Source organism: Condylostylus longicornis, unplaced genomic scaffold, assembly GCF_029603195.1.
Source record: "Condylostylus longicornis isolate FDR11 unplaced genomic scaffold, ASM2960319v2 ptg000135l, whole genome shotgun sequence".
Classification (NCBI taxonomy): domain Eukaryota; kingdom Metazoa; phylum Arthropoda; class Insecta; order Diptera; family Dolichopodidae; genus Condylostylus; species Condylostylus longicornis.
Window position 1 is genome coordinate 15,158,939 of NW_026578103.1, and position 25,656 is coordinate 15,184,594.

Consider the following 25,656-nt stretch of genomic DNA (forward strand, 5'->3'; position numbering starts at 1 on the left):
CAAAAAAAAAAGAAACAACAAAATGTTGCTACAGACATGGGCAAAAACAAATAAATGCATTAAAAAACATGCACGTAAAATAAAATAAATTCTAATTTTTTTTTTTTGTTTTCGTTTTTGTTATTTTAATTTTTATTTTTATTTAATAAATTTATTATTTTATATTGCATTCAAAATCATACATACATATATGTATATTTTTATTATAATATTGGTACACTTATATTAATATTGCATATTTAAATTGGAATTGAAAAGAGGTGTAAGTTAAAAAAATTTTATTTTTGAGTTTGACATGTTAAAATACTTAAAATGTAAATGTTTATCGTCTACAAAGGGTTAAATAGTAAAATTCAATGTGCAAAAGGGTGTAATTCTAAAATCAGTCACTTTTATTATTTTAAAGCATTAGCATTAGAAGCAGGAGCATTATTTAATGTACTGACTATGTTAAAAGCATAATTTTTTGATTCTATTATAGACGGGTAAGTTATTTATAAAAATCGCGTTTTTATTGAAGAATTAGTGTTACAAAACGAATTTTTTTAATTTCACTAGGCATAGGTAAAATGGATATCCTAAGTTGAACAAGCGACTACAAAAAAGAGATTGCATATAATAAAAAATATCTAAATGGTCAAATTTAAAATTGTGAACGCACAAACAAAAATCCCAAAAATTGTCAATTTTCCCATTGGTTGTTTATTGAATACGATGAGCTTTAATTTTAATTTTTATATGCTATTTACTTAAATTTTTTAACAGATCAGTAGAAATGAGAATTCTCCATACATTTTTATATACTCTAATACTAAAAAAACAATTTGAGTGGATTTTAAATTGAAGGGTATAGTACAATTAAAAGAATGATGGAAGTTTGTTTTAGCTGTTTTTCGTTCAATTAAAAACAAAAATAAAGCTTATTACAATTAATTGAAGAGAACTGTATTTAAATTATGTAAATAGCCCAAAAGATTATGAAAAAGTCACTGCAATGTACAAAGAGACGCAAGTCATTAAGTCGTTGAAACACTTAATATATAATTACATCTACGTCTATAAAAATTAAAAAAAATCAAATTAATCCACAAGAGAGTATAAGTCTACTCGTAAACGTAGAATTTTTCAGTTTAGCATATTTAAAAGCTTAAAATGTAAATATCTGTTGTTTCCGAAAAGTTATGTTGAATTAAATTTTTAAATCTTTGCTCAGACATTCTTCATTTCAGGAATTTATTTTAAAATATTTCATTCATAATCGGACCATATTTTGTAGGTTTTGAACTCTTTTTGTAATTTTCTCAAAACTATATATTTTTTGAATTAAAACTCTATGGTATTGATGGAACAAGGTGTATTTTTGTACATACATATGTTGATTTAGATAGGTTGAATACATTTTATGTACGTACCTACATATTTATTAATTACATTTTATGTGTGTCTTTTTTTTTTTTCTCTTTTAGTTCAAATTTTTTTTTATATTTTATTATGTTTTCTTCTTTTTTTTTATGTTATAGTCATATTATTTACATATTGTAACTGTTATTTTGTAAGAGCATATTGCACAATCAAATATTAATAGTAAAAATAACGGGAGTAAAATAAAAACAAAAAAAAATATTATTATTTAGGTATGAATATAAATATGTAAATTATATAAAGGAATATATATATACACATACATATGTGTATAAGTATTACGTATAGAATTAGAAAAAAAAAAACAGAAAAAAAAAAGAAAAAATTAAAACAATGTGTGAAAGACTTCAATGCGTTTTCATTATGTTAAAAAATAACAACAACAACAAGTAAACAGGCGGATTTCATTTATTTTGTTATTTTACTTGTTTTTTTTTTTAACGTATTTTAGAAAAACAAAAAAAATTAGATAAAAAAGACATCAATGTAAAAAAAATAAATAAAATTAAAATATAAAAAATGTTATTAAACTTTTTCGAAATTAATAATAAAAATTATGATTTTATTATTTTTGTCTGTCTGTTTGTATATGGGAATGAATTTCAAATTAAAAGAAGGGGTTCAAACTGTTCATATAGGGATAAAGGATATTTGAAGGTATAGATGCATGATAATAAAGTAAAAATTATAAATAATCGAAATAGTGTAGAAATTTGGCGAAGAAATTTTTAATTGGAAAAGAATCAATATAATGCAATTTTTCATAAAATTAAAAAAAAAAAATTAATAATTTTGGAAATCTCAATAATATTAACATTACATGCGATTAATCGCACATAGTAACAAGATTAATTGTACACTCGTAAATTTATTTTACCGTATAGAATTGGATGATTCATTTTATCTCTTACAAAAATTTTCTTATTCTTTTCAATTCATTTTAAATTTTTAAGGAATAAAATATGAAATGAAAACATGAAAAATTTTAATCTCTAACATCGGAACTTAAAAAGTACGAATGTATTTTAAATAATAAGGAACCAATTATATTTAATTAAATAATTGATAACGACAAATAATAATAAATAAGGAAATGTAAGCTACTATGCAAACAGATTTTTCATTCAATTTCAAAAAAAAAAAAAAACGAGCATGGTGTTGGTAAGGTTTCAGTCTAAAAGAAACTACTTTAGAGATCAAAAATTAAGATCAAAATATAAAATATAATTTTGCATATAAAATTTTATAGGAGATTGAATTTAGCTTTTGTGTTAAAAGTCGGTGTTATTAATTTTTCATGTAATTGTTAAAGCTTAGCTTTGGTTTAGCTAATAAAAAAATAATAAAAAATTTTTTAATTTTTCTATATGCAACGTCTTGTATTTGATATTACATAAAACTATTTTCATATTACTTTTATATTGAATAATAACAATAATCTTAGAATCAAATCTATATAAATCTATATTTCAAATTAGTTTTCCATACGAGATTTATTTATTATTCCCAATCCAAAAGTTATAACGTTAATTGCTCTTACATTTTCATCTCTGTTGCGATAACTAGAAGTGTTTCTTTATTACACGGAATAGTCAAGTCAAATTATGACCTACTGATAGTGCTTTTGAGAACAGTATTTTCGATTTAAAATTTAATGTTATTTAAATTTTGGGTAAATTCGATTTTAATTTTTTATCATTTTCTTAATATTAAAGATCATATTATTGTGATTTATTAATAGCATTTTTAATATTAAAAATCCTTCGTTCTTCGTGCACATAAACTTAAATAACGAGTCTAAATTATTAAAAATTTGTAAAGGTTTCTCAGTATTAAATAATATATTCAAAAAAATGTGAATTTCTCTAAACATATTAAATTTATGTTGTATAAATTTTTTCTATAGAAATTTATTAACAATTTTTAGTATGTACTAAATTTCTTCAACTACTTTAAGAAATATTAAATTTAGTCATTGAAATTGTATAATAGCCGACTCGTATAATTGAAGTTGTAATTATTGAATCGTATAATTGTGTTATAATTAATTACCAAATTTATCAAACATACGAGTATCACAAAATCTTTTTCATATTTTTGAAAATTGCAATTTAAATTCGACAAATATACTTTGAAATCTCTTTGCACCTATTTCTCTCAGTAACAAATTTTTAAATTGAATCTTACCGTAATATTTTTAGTAGAAACAACATGTCAAAATTAATGACCCTTATTTACCGAATTTCGAATAATTATTTCTAATATCCCTTCCAATATTTAAAAAAAAAAAAAAAGAATTTTTTGTATTTTATCGTAAAATACACTGAAAAATTTTTATTAATTTTCTAAAAATGAAATTTAAAATTTGAATATTTTTTGAGTAAATTCAGAATTAATTTTAGCGAAAACTTTTTGTAAATTTTTCGCTCTTTTTTGGTCAATTCGAAGAATTGATTTTATTATTAACTTTTAATTTAATGTGAATTCCATTCAAAATTCAGGGTGATTTTTTTTTTCTAAATTTTATTTATTGTCTATTTTATTTTATTTAGAATTTTTGTAAAAATTTTCCATATATACTTTTATTTTATTATTTATGATTTAGAATAGAAGTTATGGAATTATTTTAGATAGCCATGGTTAAAAAAAAAAATATTAATTTTTTTTTTTTTGTTCTCTAATTCTTTTTTTCTCATACTCTGTGTTTTTTTTCTCCTTGTTTTGTTTTTCACCCACTTTGATTTTGCAATTTCCTTTTCAACCGTTATATGCACGTACAATTCATATACATATATACATACACTTATACATACAATAATTTATATGTAACATTTTATACGTACATTATTTATAATGTGCATATATGTATGAATGTAGATCTGATTGTACGTTCATTTCAAAGTGCACATCTTTTATAGGTTTTTTTTTGTTTGTGTGCTTTTTTTTTTTGTTTTCGTCTCACTCTTTCATTTTTTAGGATTTTTTTTTGTTGCAATTTTTTTTTTTTCGTTGCCTTATTATTTTTATTATTATTATTATATTATTTTTTTTTATATAGAAATCCTATATAGAATTAAAATTTTACTATCATAGAAACATAACTATGAAAGATAATACTACACAATATTGTCATAGATGTAGCTATACACGTTTATATAGAGAAAAAAATATAGGTAAGAATGCAAAAAAAAAAAAAACAGCAAAATAAAAAAAAACGTTAAAAGTTATATAGAATTTTAGATGCATTGTAAATGAACTAGATTTGATACACTGCAAAAAATTCCTTAGTTAAACTTTATTAATTCGATTAAAATTAAATGGAGTACAAGAATTTGTACTAAAAAATTGTATGTTTTGCCGACGCTAAAATGATTTTTTCTCAAAAAAAAAAAAATTTCTTTTCGTTCAGTTCACAATAAAATTAATTTTTCTCAGTAATTGTTCAAATTACTGCGAAAAAAAATTTTAAATCAAAAACCAGAATTTTAATTATTGATGAATTAAAAAAAAAAAATACCTTAATGATTATTTTATTTTTATTAATAAAAATGAACATTTTTAGTCGTGAATCATAAATTTTTTGGATATTTTTATTTTTCTTTGTTCTGTTTTATTAGTACGCGTAGGTGCTAATTTTAATGAAATTCTACTAGTATTTTGCGTATTAATATAAGTACATTATATAAAATTTTTAAATATAAGTTAAGTATTAAATTATAAATTTATTAACGTAATTGAAATAAATAAGAAAAAAAATCGTTTTTAAAATTAAATGTGGGAAGAAGTTTTAAGAAATTTATACAAATTTTATGCTAAGCATTATATAATAAATTTATATAATTGTATTACGCCAGTCAAATGTGGGCTATTTCTCGACTTTTACATAAATAATTTTTGGCTGTTGTAATGTTATTGTATAGCATTTATATATAGATAGGCTAGGCTTGCTGGCTATAGCATTGTTAACGGGTTCCGATTCAATATTCTGATTTCGCAGTAAACTATTGCAATTGTATACCGAATTATTACATAAAACATGCATTTACTACAATTTTCAGTTTGAAAAAAAAAATAGTAAAAACTTTTATGTGAATTAAAAGCCGTTTAATTGTGATCCTATATTTAGTTTTGATTTTGTCACAAATAATTGCTGTTAAATAGGAATGCTTACTTGCCAAAAATTTATTTTTCCAAAATTTGGGAGCAGAAATTGAAAAAATCTAATTAGTGCTCCAATTTTGGTATGAATTTTTTTAATATAATCTATTTCTCAGGCTAAACTGGGGTATGCTTATACCAGAGTTTTAAAGATCTTAAAAATATTTAACTAAACGTGAATACATGTTGTATGAAGGTTAATCTCAAAAACCAAACGCGATATCACATAAACGTAACAAAATTCAATCTATTATTGAAAAAATATATTGTAACATCTAAAAACTTGACTCGGTTATTTTAATATTATGTAAAAAATTAGTTTTTAACAAGATTTTTAATATTCTAGATACTAATTTAATTAAAAATAAATTTCACATTGTATTTTATTAAAATTAATTTTAAATTCGTTTGAAAGCAAATTCAAATTTTTCTAATTTAAAAGAACAAGTTTTATGATTTTCATCTAAGTTCCATTACCTTATATAGAATCTAACTAAATAGACGAAATAGAAACTGTTCGAATCCAAATTAGAAAAAAAAATTCTAAATAAAATTCTAAAATTCGTATTACAAGATTGAATCAATTATTATTTAACAAAAAAGTAATAAAGAATTTTCTGTGCCGAATACGAGCACATTTTCTTAACTGATCAAATTAATATGCATATACTCGTATTATTACTATATATAGCTAGGCCGTTGATTAAACTAATAACATATATAGAGAGTCTTGTTCAGTATATATTATTATACAAATCAATTAAATATTGACTGATGTATAATTTGCCTATTCAAACACTGACAAGTGTAAAATGTAAAAAAAGAGCAGACTTTAATGATTTCTCTTGGTACTTCCAAATTATCTAAATACTTTTAAAACCATCTCATTATTTCTTATGCAGAAAAAGTGTGTTGCGGAAAATAATTTCAAGTTAATTTTTACTACAGAAATATTTTCCACATATGTGAACATTTTTTTAGAAAATATATTTAGATTATTTTCCAAATATGTAGAACAATGTGGTAATAAAAGTGTGAACGAAATAGAGCACTTTTCCCAGTTGAACCTAGTACATCAAAGGAGTCATTATTACTTTAAAAACCTTATATTAATGGGCAGTATGATAGGATAGAATATATTTATTTTAATAACTTATATCTTATTTTTATGCTTAAGCTTGTTTGAATCATTCCATAACTTTTAAGCTATCACATCAACCATTAGATATAAGTAAATGTTTAATGTAAAGTATAGACATGAGTTTCAGAATTCCGCGAAATTATGTATATGTCACCGGATGTCAAATTAGTATGGCGTAATTTGTGACAGCCAGAATAAGATAATTGCTATGTCATTATTATTCGGTATGTGACATGACTCTTAAAATGGGACCCAATAATTATTACAAATTACTCAAAATTATGCAAAAATTTTTAAAAATAATAAAATAGTATATGTAATTCAAATATATTTACCGTTATTTAATAAATATTTATAATAATGTTATGCACATTACTAAAATATTATTGATGATGTACATTTCACGATTATATAAATAGATAAAGATGAATTTCTGTTGATTGGCGTGCGTATACATTAATCTCATTGATCTAGTTCTTTATTATATTTTGTTCTTATTTTTATAAATCCTTCAAATTTTTTTATAAATAGTTATTTTATGGTTTACAAAGTATATAATATTATTAAAAATATTTAATTTACAATAGTATGCTCTTAGCATATAAAATAGTATACTTGTATGTATAGTATGAAGTTTTGCACATCAGAAAACAATGCTACAAATATTTTTCTTTTTTACAAATTTTTTTTTTTTATTTTTTTAAGTAAATGTTAGATGCACATTGGGAATTATTATGTAATTAGTTGGAGAATAATATTTACAAAAAAAAAAAAATTAATTTTTGGCAAAACAATATTTTTTTTTTTTGTTAAAAATATTATTTACTTGTTTTATTTTTTTTGTCAAAAATTTTTACACAATTTTTATTTTAAAATCTTTTTTTTTTTTTTTGGTTTTTCTTACAGTGTACAATTTTTTAATAATATGTAGTTTTACTTATTTTATTTTTTTTCTCTCTGTGTTTTTTTTTTCTCTTTATTTTATTATTTTTTTTTTGCTTTTTTTCTATTTATCTATATTGCAGTTCTAGTGCAGTTATGTTACGATATAACGTAATTATAGTACAAATTATATATTTTATTATAGATGAATAGCTATTTCACTGCTTTTTCTATATAAAATATGTATATGTATAAGTATTTGCATTATATACGTAAAATATATATATATATATATAATATATAAATAAAATTTTATATAATTAATATATATACGTGTATTGTTATTATTATTTGTATTTATATTTTGTTGGAAAATGTCACATTAATTGGGAAGAGCAAAAACAAAAATAATCATAATAAATAAATAAATAAAGTAAAATTATAATAAATAAAAAAAAAAAATGAACAAGAAAACGCAAAAAATAAAAAAAAAATAAATAAAACTAATCGTTTTTATTTTAATAGGATATCAAGAATTAAAATTAATTATAGAAAATAATTTTTATTTAAAAAGAAAAACAAATTGCTAAACACATAAGAAACGTAAGAAATTTTACATGCGAAATACGATTTAATTTATATACGAAAGAATTATTATGGAAATTTACATTTCGTTCTTATTGCGAATTTTAAATTAATAATAATTAAATTAAAAAATAAATGATTATTTTAATTACTATTGTTATTATTATTAATATTTTTATATATTTGGAATAATTTTCACTTCTGATTTTGACTATATATTTTTGTATATTGAATTATTGGATAAAGTGAAAAAATTTGAAAATAAGAAAAGAAAATTTAAGAAGAAAACACACACCTTTTCTATTATTATTTTTTATATTGTATATATATATATTAGCAAGAATTATAAATCTTTTTTCATTTTAAATTGGATTTTATATAGTATAGTTTTTGCTCTTTATAATTTTTCTTATTAATTGATTTTTAATTAATATTATTATTTTATATATGAAATTATTTTATTTATATTTTTCTGTTTGGATTGAATTATATTTAAATTATTTTATTATTAAATTGTTTTATTAATAAAAATTTTCAGTTTGATTTATTGATTCGTCAAATTTCTCAAAAAAAAAAAAAACAATTTTTTTTCTTATATAATTTCTATTATCCGTATAATGCATTTGCAGTAATAATAATTTAATTTGGTTATATAATTAATTATAAATAATATTAATAAATTTAAATAATTAAATTTATTTTTATTTTATGTTCACAATGTTCGCACCACTTTCATTTAAAATTTAACTTTTTAAATATCTTTACAAATCTATAATATATTTTTATATATAAAAAATTAAAAAAATTTATTGTATTTTATTTGAAATCTTTGTTTTAATAATATTCTTTAAATTATCATTATATATATATAATGTATGTGTATAAATGTAACTGACATATAACCTAATTAAGTTTTAATTAACACGTAGAAAAAAAAAATGTTGTTTTTCTTGTATTTTGTTTTCTGTTTCTTATAAGAGGCAAATTCATATATGAATTTTAGAAAAGAAAAAACGAAAAATTGAATAAAATCAAATTTTAAAATTAATTTGAAATTATGAAAATATTTTTTGTTTTATTACAATCCTTTTTCATATAATTATGCAAATTTAATTTTTTTTCTAATTATTTTCTATTAAAATTTTTATTTTATTTTTATATAAATTTCATTTAAATGTACAATTTAAAATATTTAATATTTATTATGCATTTACACATTTGTAAATTAATTAGGAAAAAGAAACGACTTATTTATCTTTTATTGTTTTATATAAAAAAAAAATTTTTTTTTATTTCAATTAAAACACATTAAAAATATTATTTTATATTTATGTTACTTATAATAATAGAAAATACATTTCATTTACATTTAAAAAAAAAAAAACATGTATACAAATATGTGTGTGTAAGTGTATGTATAAAATTTATGACACTACATACAATTCAAGCGAAAACAATTGAACTTTTTTGCTTGTTACCCGCCTGATTGCTAAATATGTACTGAACACTAAAAGTATCTTTAAATTTACACAGAGAGTACATACTCAAAAATACTATAAAACAAAAATAATATAAAATAATCACAAAAAAAAACAAAAAATTAACAAAAAAAAAAAAAACAATCAAGTAAAACGAAAAAGAAAATAGCAACAACAATAACAACAGCATTATAATACACAGAGAAAAATAAAAAAAAAGAATACTAAAATAAAATAATTTTTGGTTTTTTTTTTCTTACTTCACTTTATGTACATACATTTCTCATCATCATCATCATCATCATCATCAATATCAATATCATTATTATTATCATAATCAATATCATAATCATTATACTAACCTGCGCATGAAATAAAAATAATAATAATAAAATAAACAAAAAAAGAATAATATAAGAAAATTAAAATTGAAGAAGTAAAATAAAAATAAAAATTCAAAAGGCAGAATATCAAAAAAAAACAAAAAAAAACTAAAAGGAAAGAAAATAATAAGTAAAAGAAAACTATTGAGAAAGAATAATAGCAAAAATTGACAGAAAATAACTATTTTCTTGTGTATTAGAGGTACAAACCTACTCTCTCACATTATTAACTGAAATCAATGTATAATAATTAAGTATTACAAATCCGAAAAAAAAAATTCAATGTAATATTAATCGTGTATTTGTAAATTATGAAAATTTTTGAAAAGGATTTGAGAGGATAATTTGGATGTTTACAATGTAGAAATAAAAATGTAGAAATTTAAAACTAATGAAAACACACAAACCAACTAAAAAAAATCACATTTAATTTTGGTGAGCGGAAATTAATCGCAATACTAATGTAATTTTTTTTCGCTTAGTTGGGCAATTCTTATCTGTGGGAGACAATTATTTTTATATTTTAATGTAATTTTGTATGTTCTTTCCTTTAAAACATTTTTGAAATAATGACATGTGTTATGAGAACAACCAGAAAAGGATATTGGAAAATTACTAAAATAGCGATTTCAAAATTTACGACGGACAAATAAGATCTCATTTTCTAATTGATTATGTAAAATTTAATTAAGTTGTAATTGAGTTAAAATTTACATATAGAAAAAAAAATAAATTACATTCTTTGAAATCAATATGAAATCAATTAAATTTAAACAAAATGAATCACCTTGTACTACTTAAAATTTTAAGTAATTTCAATATTATATATTTAGTTCTTTTTTTTTTTAGTTATTTCGCTTCTAATATTATTTGTATAAGATTCTTTTCTACACTTAATAATTTTTTTTTTTTTGGTTATTTCTTCTCCTTATATATTTTCTTCAATTTTTACTTTATTTATTTTTTCGTAATTTTTTTTTTCTTTGTTTATTTCTATTATTCATTTCATACCTTCTTAAATTTAACCAATCGCTCATTCAATGCAATTATACTAAATACCAATTATCGTTATTTTTAAGAGAAAGAGAGAGAATAATAATAAATATAAACTAACAAAATATAAAAAAGAATAATATAAAATTCAATTGTAAAATAATTTTATGTAAGAGAAAAAAAAATATTAATAAGAATGAGAGTGAAAAGAGAGAGAATAAAGAATTGAAAGAATAATAAAAATTTATTTGAAATTAAAAATACGCAAATAATGCAATGCAACAAAAAAGAAAAACAATAAAAAACCTCATGGTCTTTATTTCTTCAAACCAATACCAATACAATTTATATATTTAATTACCTATATAACTGATTTCTCTCACAATAAATATTGTGAAAAAGGAATAAATATTCTCATTTGATTTCTCTTATATTTCTTATTTTCTCTAAATTCTCTCTTATTAGAAAAGGCGTATCAAAACAAAAAATGATAAAAAATATTTATATAGCTAGATGCCGGTATTTTTAATGTAAATGTATTGGTTTTTTTTTGTTTTTACGTAAATATTATGTGTGTGTGTATATAATATATAATTTTAAATTTATAATAAATAATAATATGTACTTACGTTTATATTTTGTTTGATATATTATGAATTAGATTATACCATGTACCTATCACTAGCTAGCCTTCACATATGGTGTTTTACATACTCACAATTTATTTTAGTTGATTATTCAATGTAATAGATATTTTACTATAAGTACAAGTCATATACATGTGTTGTTTTTGCTTTATTTAATTTGAATCGGAGTATGGTTATGGATTACTTTTCAATCCACGTGAAAAAAAAATAAGGGAAAAAAGAATTTCATAGTATAGAAGTTTATTTTATTTTCGTTGAGAGAAATTTAATAAAAATTGAGAGAAATTTTTTTTTTTTTTTAGAAATATGAGCGTTATATTTTATACAATATTTATGTACGAGTATGTTGTATGATTGAGTTGGAAATCAGGATATTTTGATTTTTTTGAACAGGTTCGCATTGTTCGTTACTGTTAGATGAATAGATTTTTTTTTTTAACTTTTTTATAATGTTTTATATAATTAAAATTGTGATTAAAACACCAGTTCTTCAAGGTATTCGAGATCAAATCCTGGTCAGGTCACTATATAAAAGAATTACATTCAGCAGTATATGGTTTAGTTAGTTAGTTACAGAGGAGATACGATATTCTCCCAAGAAACGTGTCCTCCTCCTCCACATCAGAGCTTAATTATATGGCTTAGTATGCAGACTAAAGAATTACATGTAACGTACATACATATATATGTAATTAAAATTGGTAAATTGATTAAGAATAGAAAACTTACAATGTTTTCTTAAATATTTCAACAATATTGCATTCATTCTTTTGTATTGCTATACTAATTATTAAAGAAAACAAAAATTCCTTCAAAACTAAAACAAGATTATTTAGTTACTAGTATACGAGTAAAACTTATTATCCGTACGTAGACTTCCTTAATATAATAAGGTTTCCATATTTGAAATTTTTTAGATTTAGATCATTATTATTGACCGATTTTCATAAAATGATTGGACGAGAAATAAAATTATATTTAATTAAATATTTAAAAAATATTGAAAAATATTAAAATATTTGCTTTCTTAAAAAAGTTTTAAATTCTAATTTACAAAATCGAATCAAAAAATTTATTTCATTCTTATAACGTATAAGTTTCAAGAAAAAGGATATTATTCCCCCATAACACATTATTTTAACGCATATCAACTATATCAAATATGTGGTCAAGCTTCATGTCGTGTCATCTATCTTTCAATACCCTTACACTCATTTTATTTTTTTAAACTCAATAGGTATAAAAAAGTGAAGAAAAGAAAAGTAATCATTATTTTTACATTTTTATTTTATTGTTTCTAAATTTCTAAACTACATTATTGACTCTCTCTCTCTTAAACCATTAAAATCTCAAATTTTTCTAAACTCTTAAATATTATTATAATTTAGAAATAGTTTTATCCTCTACTTCAATTATCATTACATATTGTATTTGATGTTGTATCTTTTCTCTCTCTCTCTCTTTCTCTCTTTCTATACTACTATGTACTATTATAAATTTTTACTCACTTGACTAGCCGCAAATATTATATTATTGCTTATATTTTTATTATTTATTGTAATTTGAAATGTGGATACAGAGTGTTTACCACACTCAAAACGCAAAACACAACGCAAAAAACGCAAAGCCCAATATTATATTAAAATTTATTGTGAAAGAAAATTTAATGAAATAAAATGTAAAAAGAAAATAAATTAAAAGAAGAACAGAAAAACAAAGAAAATTTGAAATATTTTTTTATTACCGTATGTTTTTAATAGATCTGTTTTGTTATTGTTTTTTGTTTTTACGTAAATTTTGCGTTAGTGTGTGTGTGTGTGAATAAAAATGAGAAAAATGCCAATTCAATACATTTGGATAACATGTAGTTTTTTTTTTTTCTTTTTTATGTTTGTTTTTTTTTTTTTTGTATTTTACATTTTTTATTTATTATAATTTAAATTTTTATTCAATATAAGTATGAAGGAATGTTATGAAGAGAATTTACTGTACATATGTGTAATTTATATTTACATATACAAATGTTTATAGTAAATTCATGATATTTAATAATGTGCTCATATTATTGTACGTACATGATAGTGTACGTAAATGTGTGTAGTTTGATTATTGTTTTCTTGTTTTTGGTTTTATATTATTATTATTTGGAGAATAAGAAAGGTAATTTCCTCCTTCTTTATTGGTCAAAAGAAAATAAAATGGGGAAAAGAACAAGTGAAATATAAAAAAAAAAAACAAAAAATTTAATTGTGCGATCGTATTAGTTTTTGTTTTCGTTTTTGGTTTTCGTTTTTATTATAAATAATTTTTGTATGCTTTATTTCTCTCTTTTTAATAAAACTTTAATTGTAATATTTATATACAGGTATTCCAATAAGCGTAAAATGGTAATCAGTTTTTTACGTTTTTTACGTTCTTTAATTTTATTTTGCAACCTAAATTTTAGATTTTTATTCATTTAAATAGCATACTTAATTTTTATTTTTAAATGAAACAACCAAGCAATATGTGTGTGATCAATGTGAATATCTACAACTATATGTTTACAGTTTATACCAATTTTTACCTGTCGTTTTTATATGAGAACTGAAAACTATTCCATTTTTCTTTTTTTGCATCAATTTGTCATTAATTTTTAACTATACATTTCCAAAATTTCACGATATTTGGTCAACAATTTTTTGTTAATTCGGGAGAAATTAAATAAACTCTAGATAAATAATATCTGAACACTTATATCTATGAACAATTTTTTTCAAATTACATCCAAATTGCGTCCAAGCATCCGGGTGATCCTTTAGAAATTTTGTATTATTTTTGTTCCATTTAATATTCGCTCCAATTGTTTGGGACACTAAAATATATATATATATAAGAGTGTTTTAACATGATATTTCTGTCAAAAAAATAAAAAAATGGGTGTTATTGGAATTTTTTTTTTTTTGTTCCTGATAATAGAAGTTAATTTTAATTTTTATATTTTAACATCATAATTTCAATTATGAATTTGAATTTGAAAATATTTTTAATATACGTCTTTAAACTGAAGTTTAATGTGATCTTTATATAGTCTCATATAATAATTTACAAAAAATATATTATGCATCCCCTTTTTCTAATATTACAGAAAATCTAATGAATCTTTTTGAAATTTTTCTAGCATTTGCATCGAATTTATAACATAAGAAATTTTTACGAAGAAGCTATATTAGCAAAAAAATACCATTACCAATATTCCATTATGAATTCATTATCCTTTTAACCCTTTAAATATATTGAAATTATAATTAGATTAATTTAAATACATTATGGTATATATAGAAAGAGGAAAAAAAAAAATTATAATAAATTTTTAAAATATTTGTGCGTTTCAAAAGAATTCGAACGTACCACTAATTAAATTATATATATATATATATATATATATAATTTTGTTATTTTATTATTTGTTTTTTTTTTTAAGGATATTAAGATAAAAATAAACGAATTGAAAAAAAATACACACCTTTCCATTCTTGTCTGTTTTTTTTTATACTTTCCTTTTTTTTATGTTCAAAAATAATTTCTCTTGTTCTCTTTTATTTTCTAATTCTCTTTCCTTTTTTCTTCCAAATTTTTTATTTTTTTTTTTTATTATTATTAATATTATTTTTTACCTATCAATCTATGAAATTACTTTGATTAAAATCGCAATAATATTATTTTTAAATATCCTTTCTTTTCCCATTCCTTTCTAATATACATATTATTTATACATACAAAATTTATTACATTTTATTAAGAAGAAAAAGAAGTATAGAAGAAGAATTAAAAAAAAAGGAGTGAAACACAAATAATAAATGCGTAAAATAAAAAAAAACTAATAAATGGTTGTAATGACCACACCTCAACCTAATATAGGCCTAATTTTACCCCTATAAACATATTTTTTTTTTCTGTTGATTAAGAATCGAAAAATACTTTCCTAATTTTAAAAACAAAATTATTATATTCCTTACCTGTCACTAGTTACAACTAGTCCGCGCTACCCCTTAGAAGAATATTATATTTGAAAATCGAAAAAAAAAAATTTTTTTTTTTTTGAAAACCCTTCCGTTTTTATAATTATTTTCATATAATTTTATGGTTCGATATTACGACCACATGTAACACCCCCTTATTATGCATGTAGATCTCGTATTTGCGCCTACATGTATGTAATAATGTGCTGGGATAACCATATATACAAAAATATATAATATAGATTTTAAAGATGACTTATTTTGTTTTTTTTTTTTTATTTTATTTTCTTTTCTATTAGAATTCTATAAAATTACAACTATAAGAAAAACAACAATAGTCTATAAATTTTCTATAAATTTTTTTGCTTACTTTTTTTTTTTATTCAATTCTTTATAAAACGCATAGTTACGGTGTTTTAATTTAATATTGACATGAAATGGATACTATGACGGTTTATAATATTCACAAGAAAAAAAAAAAAAGAAGAATTGAACAACAAACACCATAAAGTGTGATTTATTTTCTTAAACATGAAAAAATTACATATACATGCATATACATAATTATCTAATTTTATATTGTAAATATGGAAATATTTCTTGATAAAATGTAAGTCGCACAGCTCTGTAACATATGTGATATATGTTTGAATGAATGTGTTGTATAGAGATTACGCGCGCCCTCTACATAATAAATTCTTCTTGATTTTTTTCTTTTATTTTTGTCTTTTTCTACATTGCACATATTTTATACTATCATACATAAATATATATATAAATATACATTTATTATGTAAATGCATATTTATTAATAATCTTCGTTTATTAGAACTAACAAATTCCATTAAAAATACACCGAAGAAAGAGAAATCAAAAGAAAAACCTATTTAAAATGAAAAATATATATAGGAAAATTACAATGAAAAAAAAGCAAAAGAAAAAAAAAATATAATAGATACTAGGGTAAAAAACAACAAGAAAAATTAAATAAAAAATAACAATAAAGAAAAAAAAAGCAAACAACAACAATTTGATTAGGTGGTACTCTCCACTTCAATTCTAAAATTGTTTTTAATATATTTGACCCATAAAGTTAAAATTATTTACGAGATTTTATGAAATTTAATTTAAGTTTGAAATAGATAATTTCCAACAGGAGTCTTACTACGAGTATATATAATTCGATTTTCGTATTCGGAAAAATGGTAAGGCAGTACCAATAAATTTGCTTACTATCTTTCCACTTCTGCAAATACGAAAATTACGAATTACATAATAAGGTCCCAAGCTTTATATTCTAAATTTTTCGAAGATAATTTGGAGTCTGGTAAAGTATGAGTCTTACTAATTTTGTCTTTGGAACTGTGCAATCATTTAATATGCCGTATGAATCCGTCGAATAATAGGAACAAATGATTCATATCGAAGAATTTTTACAAGTATTAGGGAGAATACAAGTATTCTTCGGAACTGAAACAACAATTGAATTAATACTTCAAGAGTTTATATCAAAAACTATATTGTATTGCTTATATCATCTTATATTTCATTATAATTGTAGAGAAAAAAAATAATAAACTGCAGTTGTCTAGATTCAACTTAAATTTAGAATTTGGGATCATATCTCGTGAATTAGATTTGATTAACAACATTACAACTTTAAGTTGTGATATTTCAAAATGAATTTCAGGTTCAAAGTTCATTGAATTTAATAAAAAATTTAGTATAATATTTAAAAAGTACACAATTGCATTGGTTGTAATCGTTTAATGGAATACCGTAATCCAGATAGTAACACAAAATTTTATGTTGTCTCCAAATAATTACAGTATCAATGTCATGAATTCCACATCACACTTCATACATTCAATATTTTTAATAGTGTAACTATATGACAATAACTGCTCATTTCATCATTCATCACTCCTCTTATAAATTTTTTTTTAATTGTGTACCTTATAGTACTTTGGAATCAAATTGAATTCATTTTTATTTAAAATTTGTTTAATTTCTTACTTTTTAATACTCTTGTTTTGTTTTTCTTTTTTAATTTTTTTTTTTCTAAAAATAATTAAAGATTTATTTCATTGTACAATTTTTTTACTTCTTGTTCATTTTACTTGCTCGCTATTCCATTTATTTTATATGAATTTCATTTTAATTGGACGTTTTTTTTTCTACATTTTAAATAGCTTTTTTTTTTTTTGATTCTTCTCGATTAAAATTACCTCCACCCACGTTTTATTTGTTGATAACTAAGAAAACTTAGAAATCAAAAATTTAACAAACAACAATAACAAAAAACCGAAAAAAAAGAGAAAAGGAAACGTTTTCATTAGGGAGCTTTGATTTGATGGATTTGAACAATGGCACATTACAAGAATTTTTTTTTTAATTTTTTTTTCTCTTTCTCATTGTGATATTATTTTGTCTCCTATATGAAAATTCTATTTACGCAAAATATATGAGTATGTAGAAATATGCATGGCACCAATATTATGTACTGTTAAGTGTGACACATGCTTTTGTAATGAAACATGTGTGTGCTTTAAATGAACGAACAAAATTTAAGTATACATTCATTCATTCCTATTATAGAGAAAAAATTTTAAAAATGAAATGAAATAAAAACAAAAAGTGTATAATTAAAAAGAATCGTTTTAGCACCTGTTGAAAAAATTCAAATTAATTCAATTTTTAGAGAAAGTTCAGTGATAATTCAGTTTAAATGGATTTCAGTTAGCGTTCCATGCATAAAGCAAATTGATTAACAAAATTAAATTTTCAAATAAAGTTCCAATTATTTAAATACAAGATGATTTTAGTATAGGTTTATCAGAAAAACTATATTACAGTAAATATAGAAGGGCTTCTCGCTAATCTCATTGTATTAATGTCTTAGTATACCAAAGGTTAAGGAACTAGAATAATTAAAAATTTTAGTTAGATTATAAATGAGTTGCTATTAGAATTTACAGTTCAAATGCAAGTATTCTAGTTTTAGGATTATAAATGTAATAAATTTAATTTATAAGTTTTTTATACATACTCCAACTATATGTGTATAGGTATCTAATAAAAATAGAGCAACAGTTTTAAATTGTTCGATATCTTAAGCGTCTTCTTATAAAACAACAAATGTTTATCGTTAATTCTTTTGAAGTAGCAAATATACGTATATGTACCTTTTGGTCCAAGAGAGAATCGTCTTTTCTTCAAGAGAAAAAAATTTTGTACGAAAATTTTAATACTAATATTGGTGGAATACGATTGAGATTACCGTTTAAAAATTGTTTTGTAATTAAGAAAAAAATTTCGGTGGTATAATGGAATTGAATTTATTTTTAATTTATAATGCTGTTAGCTGACGGAAAGCTAACCTGCTCTAGCGAACTTGAATGATAAGTATGAAAAACTTTGGAAAAGTAAATTTAATATTGGGACGAAGCTAAAATGAGAACTTTTGTAGAAATTTTTGATGCTAATTGTGAGTACGAAATATTGACGACTTTTTCAATTTCTGGAAGCAACTAATTGTAAATAAACATCGAATTTGCTTATGAAACCGTGTAGAATGGAATTCTACCCTTCTTGAATATATTAAAAACTAATAAAGTTGGATTCTACATTTTCCAAAAAAAAAAACAAAAGCAGTACACAAAGATGCATCCAAGAGAATGCGAACCATTTCATGAAACATAAGAGAGCGATAGCATAGAGTTGAAATTCTAGTTGTGAGTTGAGAAAGAGCAAAACGAAATTTATGGTGGATATAGCAATCTGAAACTAATACTCAAATGATTAACCTTATCAATAAGAATTGGAATATATAGAGGTAAATTATGCAAGCAGAACAGGTTCCTGAAAACGGAAGTATATTGGCATTTTACTATAGTGTCAACGGTCAATTTAGCAATAGAAAACTACAAAATTTTCACTACACGCTCAAAATACTATATCTATTGCAAATTTATGAAGATAAAATTACTTTGCATAATATTATTAGAAGAGTTGCGTTGAAAAAAAAATTGAATACCCGATAGATAACGACAATGGAAACTTTATATCGTCCCCATCATAGATCTGTAAATTTTTTATTTTTTTTTTTTTAATTTCGTAAAAATTGGGAGATTTTTTTCTTAGATACGATCATTATTTTAAATATGAATTTTCTTCTCAATTATAAAATACTTAAAATATTTGTACAAGATTGTTAAATACGATTAATATTATTTTAATTAAATATTTTTTAGTTCACCTATATATTCTTTAATAACTTTTATTATTGAATTTAAAATTCAGTTTTTCTATTGTATTTTTCTTTGTACAAATTTATAATTTTTCAAGATTTTTTCAATTTAATAAAAATATTTTTAATTTTAATTCTAAGGCGTATACACTACATATTTGTATGTATATGTAGTGAGTAAAAACGAAAATTTTTATGTTAAAATCTATGTGAATAAAATAAAAATATTTTAAAAAGTTAATTTTAGCATATGAATTTGTTAAGCGCAATTAATTTAATTTATAATACGAGTATAATTTTTTAACATTTTTATTTTTTAGAGGGAAAAAAAAACAACAACAAAAAGTAATAATTTTCTTATATACAATTTTTATTTGTTGTTGTTTTCTTCAAATTTTGTTTCAACACCATAGAAAAAAAAACAAAAATTATTCTATTCTTTATTCTGATCACAATAATTCGAAAATACACGCAATGACAAAATTTAATTTTATTTAAAAAAAAAAAAAAACAATATTATGTATATAGAAAAAATGATATTTAAGACCTCAGAAATCATAAATTTTCCAAGATGACTTTCCCCATATCTTTTGTTTTTCTTTTCTGTTTTTCTATATTCTTATTATTTTATTTAGTTTTATTTTTGAAAATTAGAAATTATCGCCTTGCCGTACTTCCACTACTTGCCAGTATTGTTTCATGAAAAAATACATTAAAAATATGTAAAGAGACAAAATGAAACAACAACAACAACAAAAAAAAAAACAATTTAAGAAAAAAAAATTAAATTCATAATTTGAAAATATTTTGAAGGAATAAAAATAAAAATGTTTCATAATCCAAAATTTTAAAATTAAAAATAAAAAAAAATTAATATTTTTTTTTTTTTAATAAATTGCTTTTGTTTCACATTTTTTTTTTTCTAAATAAATTCTCTGTAATGGGTGGTCAACATATGTACGAATGAATATTTTATTTTTATTAAAGTATTAACAATATGTGCTTTAAAGCAATTTTACTACAAAAATTGAGAGTATTTTCAATGAAATATTTAAATTATTTAAAATGGTTTGTCCTTTTTTTCTTGTCAAGAAATGAAATTGGAGGCAATAGCGAATAACTCCGTCTTGTTTTAACATAAACTATTACTAAATTGTCAAAATAATCAATAACGATTTAAGACCAGTACATCGCTTTAGCTGAATATTGTGAGTATTAACAGCAAGTAGATGCTTAATGATAGATGTCACCCCAATTTCATAATATCAGGTGATATTAATGCGTAATTGCATGTACGAAACAATTCTTTTAAAATTTGGCAGCATAATGGGCGCAATAAATTTACAAGTTTTTATAAAGCGTATTTCTTTCCGTTCCTGAATGTGGAGATTTTCGATAATTGAGCTCCAATTCAATAATCTTAATTTGAAACATAATTGAAAGCATATTCGATAAATTCTAGAAATGTAGCATTTGCGATAAATTTCTGCTGCAAAGTTTCGCAGTGTGTTTGAAAATTGCAACTTAAATTTCTAAGATTTTTTTAAAATACTGCAAAAATATTGTAAGTTAGAAAAACATTTGTAATATCGGAAATATTACGAATTGGCAAAAGTAGACTAATTAGACTTTTCAGATTTAGCATAATGCAAAAATATAAAATTTTTAAAATTTAAGTTCAAAATATAAGTGCATGTTAGAATTATTGAAAATTTCCTATCTCTTTTATTCCATTCCAAGTGATTTGTATAAACATACTTATTAAATGCTATAAAACTACTCACAATGATTTAATAAAAGAGACTGTAATGAGTGAGCCGCCAGCCGAAAAAGGCTCTAAATCCCTATGTTATAAAAAAATTTTAAAGTTTTGTTCTGAAATATAGCTATAGACAATAGTTACAAATACAATACCTTTCAATAATATTAACAGAAGAAGATAAAATTTTTTAATGAGTTTGATTATGTAAATTTCAAGTAAAAACAAATTCGAAAGTTTCAGTGTTTTCAAAATGAAAATTCGGTTCAAAATATTTTTGTCATCTAATTTAAGTATTTCTAATGAGAGTTTACTTTGTCTGGGTCATAGAGTTTTTTGAACTATATATTATAAACACTGCCCTGGCAAATTATAAATAAGAAAGTACTTACTGGGACAGTGTTATTAATATTTAAATAAATATTTTTTAATCGAGTACATACGCATATTAAATATTGAGTTAAATACAAATGGGTCACATTTAATAATGAGCTAAAAAATTTTACTGCATACATTTCTTTTATTTTACACATTTATTTAAAATAAAAATTATTAAATTTTAAATTTAAAAATTAAATAATACCATACTTTATTATTTATAGTACGGGTAGCCTGGTCACCTGCCTAGTAAACTCAATGACGTAAGAAACTGGTTCACGGTACGTATCTACAACATCGTGGACCAGCCCTTTGCTCCTCTCAGGAGCGAAGTAGTACTTACACCATTAGATTAGGTACTTACACCATAGTCCAATTAATACGATAATTCCTATTCTATATTAATAAAAACAAAACATTATGGGTAATTTTAATAGCGATCAAAAAAATTACTTTTTTGACAATTTTTTTGGTTTCGGTCTGTTTTTTTTTTTTTTTTGCTGTGTTTTCTTCCTATTTCTGGTGTTAATTTATGATTTTTATTGTATATAAAATACATTGTGAATGGAATTGTTATTAAGAAAAAAAAAAAACAACAAAAAAAGAAACAGCGAAAATAATAATTTTAATAGAATTTTTTTTTTCATTTTCACTTCCATGAAATTTTTGGGAAATTTTTTATTGGAATTTTGTTAGTATGACAAAATAATGCTAAAAACAAAAAAAAAAAAAAAGAAACAGAAATAATTTTAATATAATAATGAAAGTCGGAAATAATAAATGGAAAAAAAAAATTTTTATGTTTATATTAGACTAGCATAACACATACAGCAGTACATAAGTACATATTAAACTTTTAATATTCTTATACTTTTTGAGACCTCTACTCTAATTTTGTTCTCATTTAATTACTTAGTATATTAAAAATTTTTTATATATAGGATTAATTTAAATTTTTAATATTGAAGAATTAAAAGGGAGATTACAAAATTTACTCTCGTTCTTTACACAGAGAAAATCACATTTGTAAAAAAAATTTTTTACATTTTCGAATATTTTAAATAAAAATTTAATTGGCGACAAATAAAAAATTTCAAATAAACAAAAAATTAATTTTTTTTTTTTTTTCAAAAAATTTTAACCTAAAACTGTTTTCAATAAAAAAAAAAAAAAACCAAAAACAATGAAATTGTCTTATAAAAAATTGAGAAATTATAAGAATCCTTATAAAAATTTTTATATTTTTTTAGATTTCATTAGATCAACAAAAAAAAAAAAACAAGAAAAATAAAACAAGAAATGAACGAAAATATTAAATTGCTGATTACACAACCGCAAAATACTCAAAAAATTGAAAAACATCCTTGAAACAAAAATTACACATTCATCTATTACACGATACAAAGATATTATTCAACGACATACACACACACACAAACAGCTAGCTACACATCATACACTCGATTTCAATGTTGTTATATTTTTTGATAAATTTTATCAAAAAGTTCAATTTCTCTATTTCTTCTTGTTTTTACTCTTTTTGCTTTTCATACTTTTTGTTTTCTATAAAATTTTCGTGTGTTCCTTATGCAATTCTATCCTTTTTTTTTATGAATTTTTTTTTGCTTTTTAAAAGAGCAAAAGAAGTAGAGTAAAATATGTAAAAAAAAAAAAATTCTTTGTAATTGAAATTCATAAAAATAAATAATTTTTTTTTTTATTTTCAGATTTCAACTTAAAATCAAAAAAAAAAAATTAAAAAAAGAAAAAACAGGAAAAATGAAGATTTAGCAAACTTGTATATACTCTGAAAAAGAAAAAAGTCTATAAAGAACAAAATAATTTCACTATAAATACACATACATTCTTACTTACATACAACACTATTACCACTTGTGATGGGCCATGAGAAGGATCTCTTGAAAGTTGTTGTGCTAAATATTCTATAATTTTTGTTGTATTCCTTTAATGTGTAGCTTTTTATTATTATTACTGTTATTATTCTTCTTATATCTTTTATCCTTTTTGTGAAAGAAAAAAAAAACAAAAATTAAAAACAAGAAATGACTGCAACACTATCCGCAAAGCTTAAATAATCGGTAAAATCAAAAAGTAAAAATATTCAAAAAAAAAAAAAAAATGGAATAAATGAAAATAAATGTACTTAACTATGTACATAATTTTTCTCCTTTATTCCTTCCATATGATAATAATAATAAAAATATGGTGTTTCAGTCTCATAGTTAATGAGTCCACATAGTATTATTGAAAGCACCAGAAATTATATGCAAATGGTAACCTGTAATCTCGAGAAGATGTAAGATCATTTTAATGCAAAGATATTTTTGAATGGATGTAAGATGAAATTGGAACTTAAAAGCGGAATTTTACTTTGGGTCATAATTGAAAAATTGGAAATCGAAAAATATGGCAATTATTTTTTTAAATTTTTTTGCCCATCCAATGAGAATTAATGGAAATCTAGGAGATTCTATTAGAATTGAAATTGAATTTGTTTTTTGTGATTTGAATATTTGGTCTTATTTAAGGTGAAAAGAAACTATGTATTTCGAAAAGGAATTTCAAGATTTGTTTTGTTACCAAAAAATGGGCATAGTGTACTTGTTCATTATGAGTTTATGGAATTTATTGAACAGCGCATTTGCACTCTTAAATTGAATTAATCGCTTTTTTTTTGGAATACTACAGAATACCCTAAATTATAGTGTTAAACGAAATATTTTTGTGCAACTTAATACTTCTAACTTAAAATTATTGTATTCATAATTATTCACTTTTGCCAACAGATCGAAAAGCTATGGGTCTTCGATAATACAATTATATTTATGTAGTAACCTTTAGAAAAAAATAAAATAAACATTATTCACCTTTGAATTTTAATTCAATTTCTATTTCAAAAAGAAAAAATTAAATTTATAAAAATTTACAAATATTAAAAAAGCAAAGAACAAAATTCATATATGTATATGTAAAAACAGATTTAATAAAATAAAAAAAAAATAAAAGGACGAAAGGATTACCAATTAAGAGTGCTCAAACTAGAAAAATTATGCAATTAAATGACACAACTAGAAAACTAATTCAAATTAATTTTTTCCTGGTATGAACACAAAAATGAAAAAAGAATTCAAATTGACACGAAAAATAAAAAAAAAAAAATTAGTTAAGGAAGTCTGAAGTAGTCCAATTTTGATTCTAAGAAAAGAAATTATTTTTGAAATCTGAAAGGAATCAACTATTGAAACATAAGGCGAATCAAATTATTCAAATGGGATTTAAAATTCCAAGAACAATTGTTATGCAATTTGATTAAGTTCCTGCTAAAGAAAATATTGATGGCGGATCTCTCAATGGTAAGTTACTAAATGATTTTAGATTTTTTTTTTAACTAAATCTTTATTATTTCACTACAAATTTTATTCAATATTTGTTCATTTCGTATGCATACTACAAAAAGCCTTCTTTTATGGTTCGTTTATCTTTTTATAAGTTTTGTTGAATTTTGAAAATTTATATAAAAATTTTTAATACACATTACTAGAACCAAAAGGTGATGACT

The 25,656-nt window shown here is 21.8% G+C and overlaps 1 protein-coding gene across 6 annotated transcripts in view; it reads right to left on the bottom strand.

Annotated features, from left to right (window-relative positions):
- LOC129615297 (protein abrupt) overlaps positions 1-9,680 on the bottom strand; it is a 234,415-nt gene extending 224,735 nt beyond the window's left edge. For 5 of the 6 annotated variants that reach the window (XM_055530430.1, XM_055530426.1, XM_055530429.1 and 2 more), the window contains exons 1-2: positions 9,629-9,680; positions 7,057-7,833 (exon numbers count right to left, since the gene is read on the bottom strand). The gene's annotated coding sequence lies outside the window, so the exon portion shown is untranslated. Of the gene's footprint in view, positions 1-7,056; positions 7,834-8,483; positions 8,607-9,628 lie in introns of those variants that run through there. The other variant, XM_055530427.1, reaches the window with a different exon arrangement.
- Positions 9,681-25,656: the final 15,976 nt, after the last annotated feature.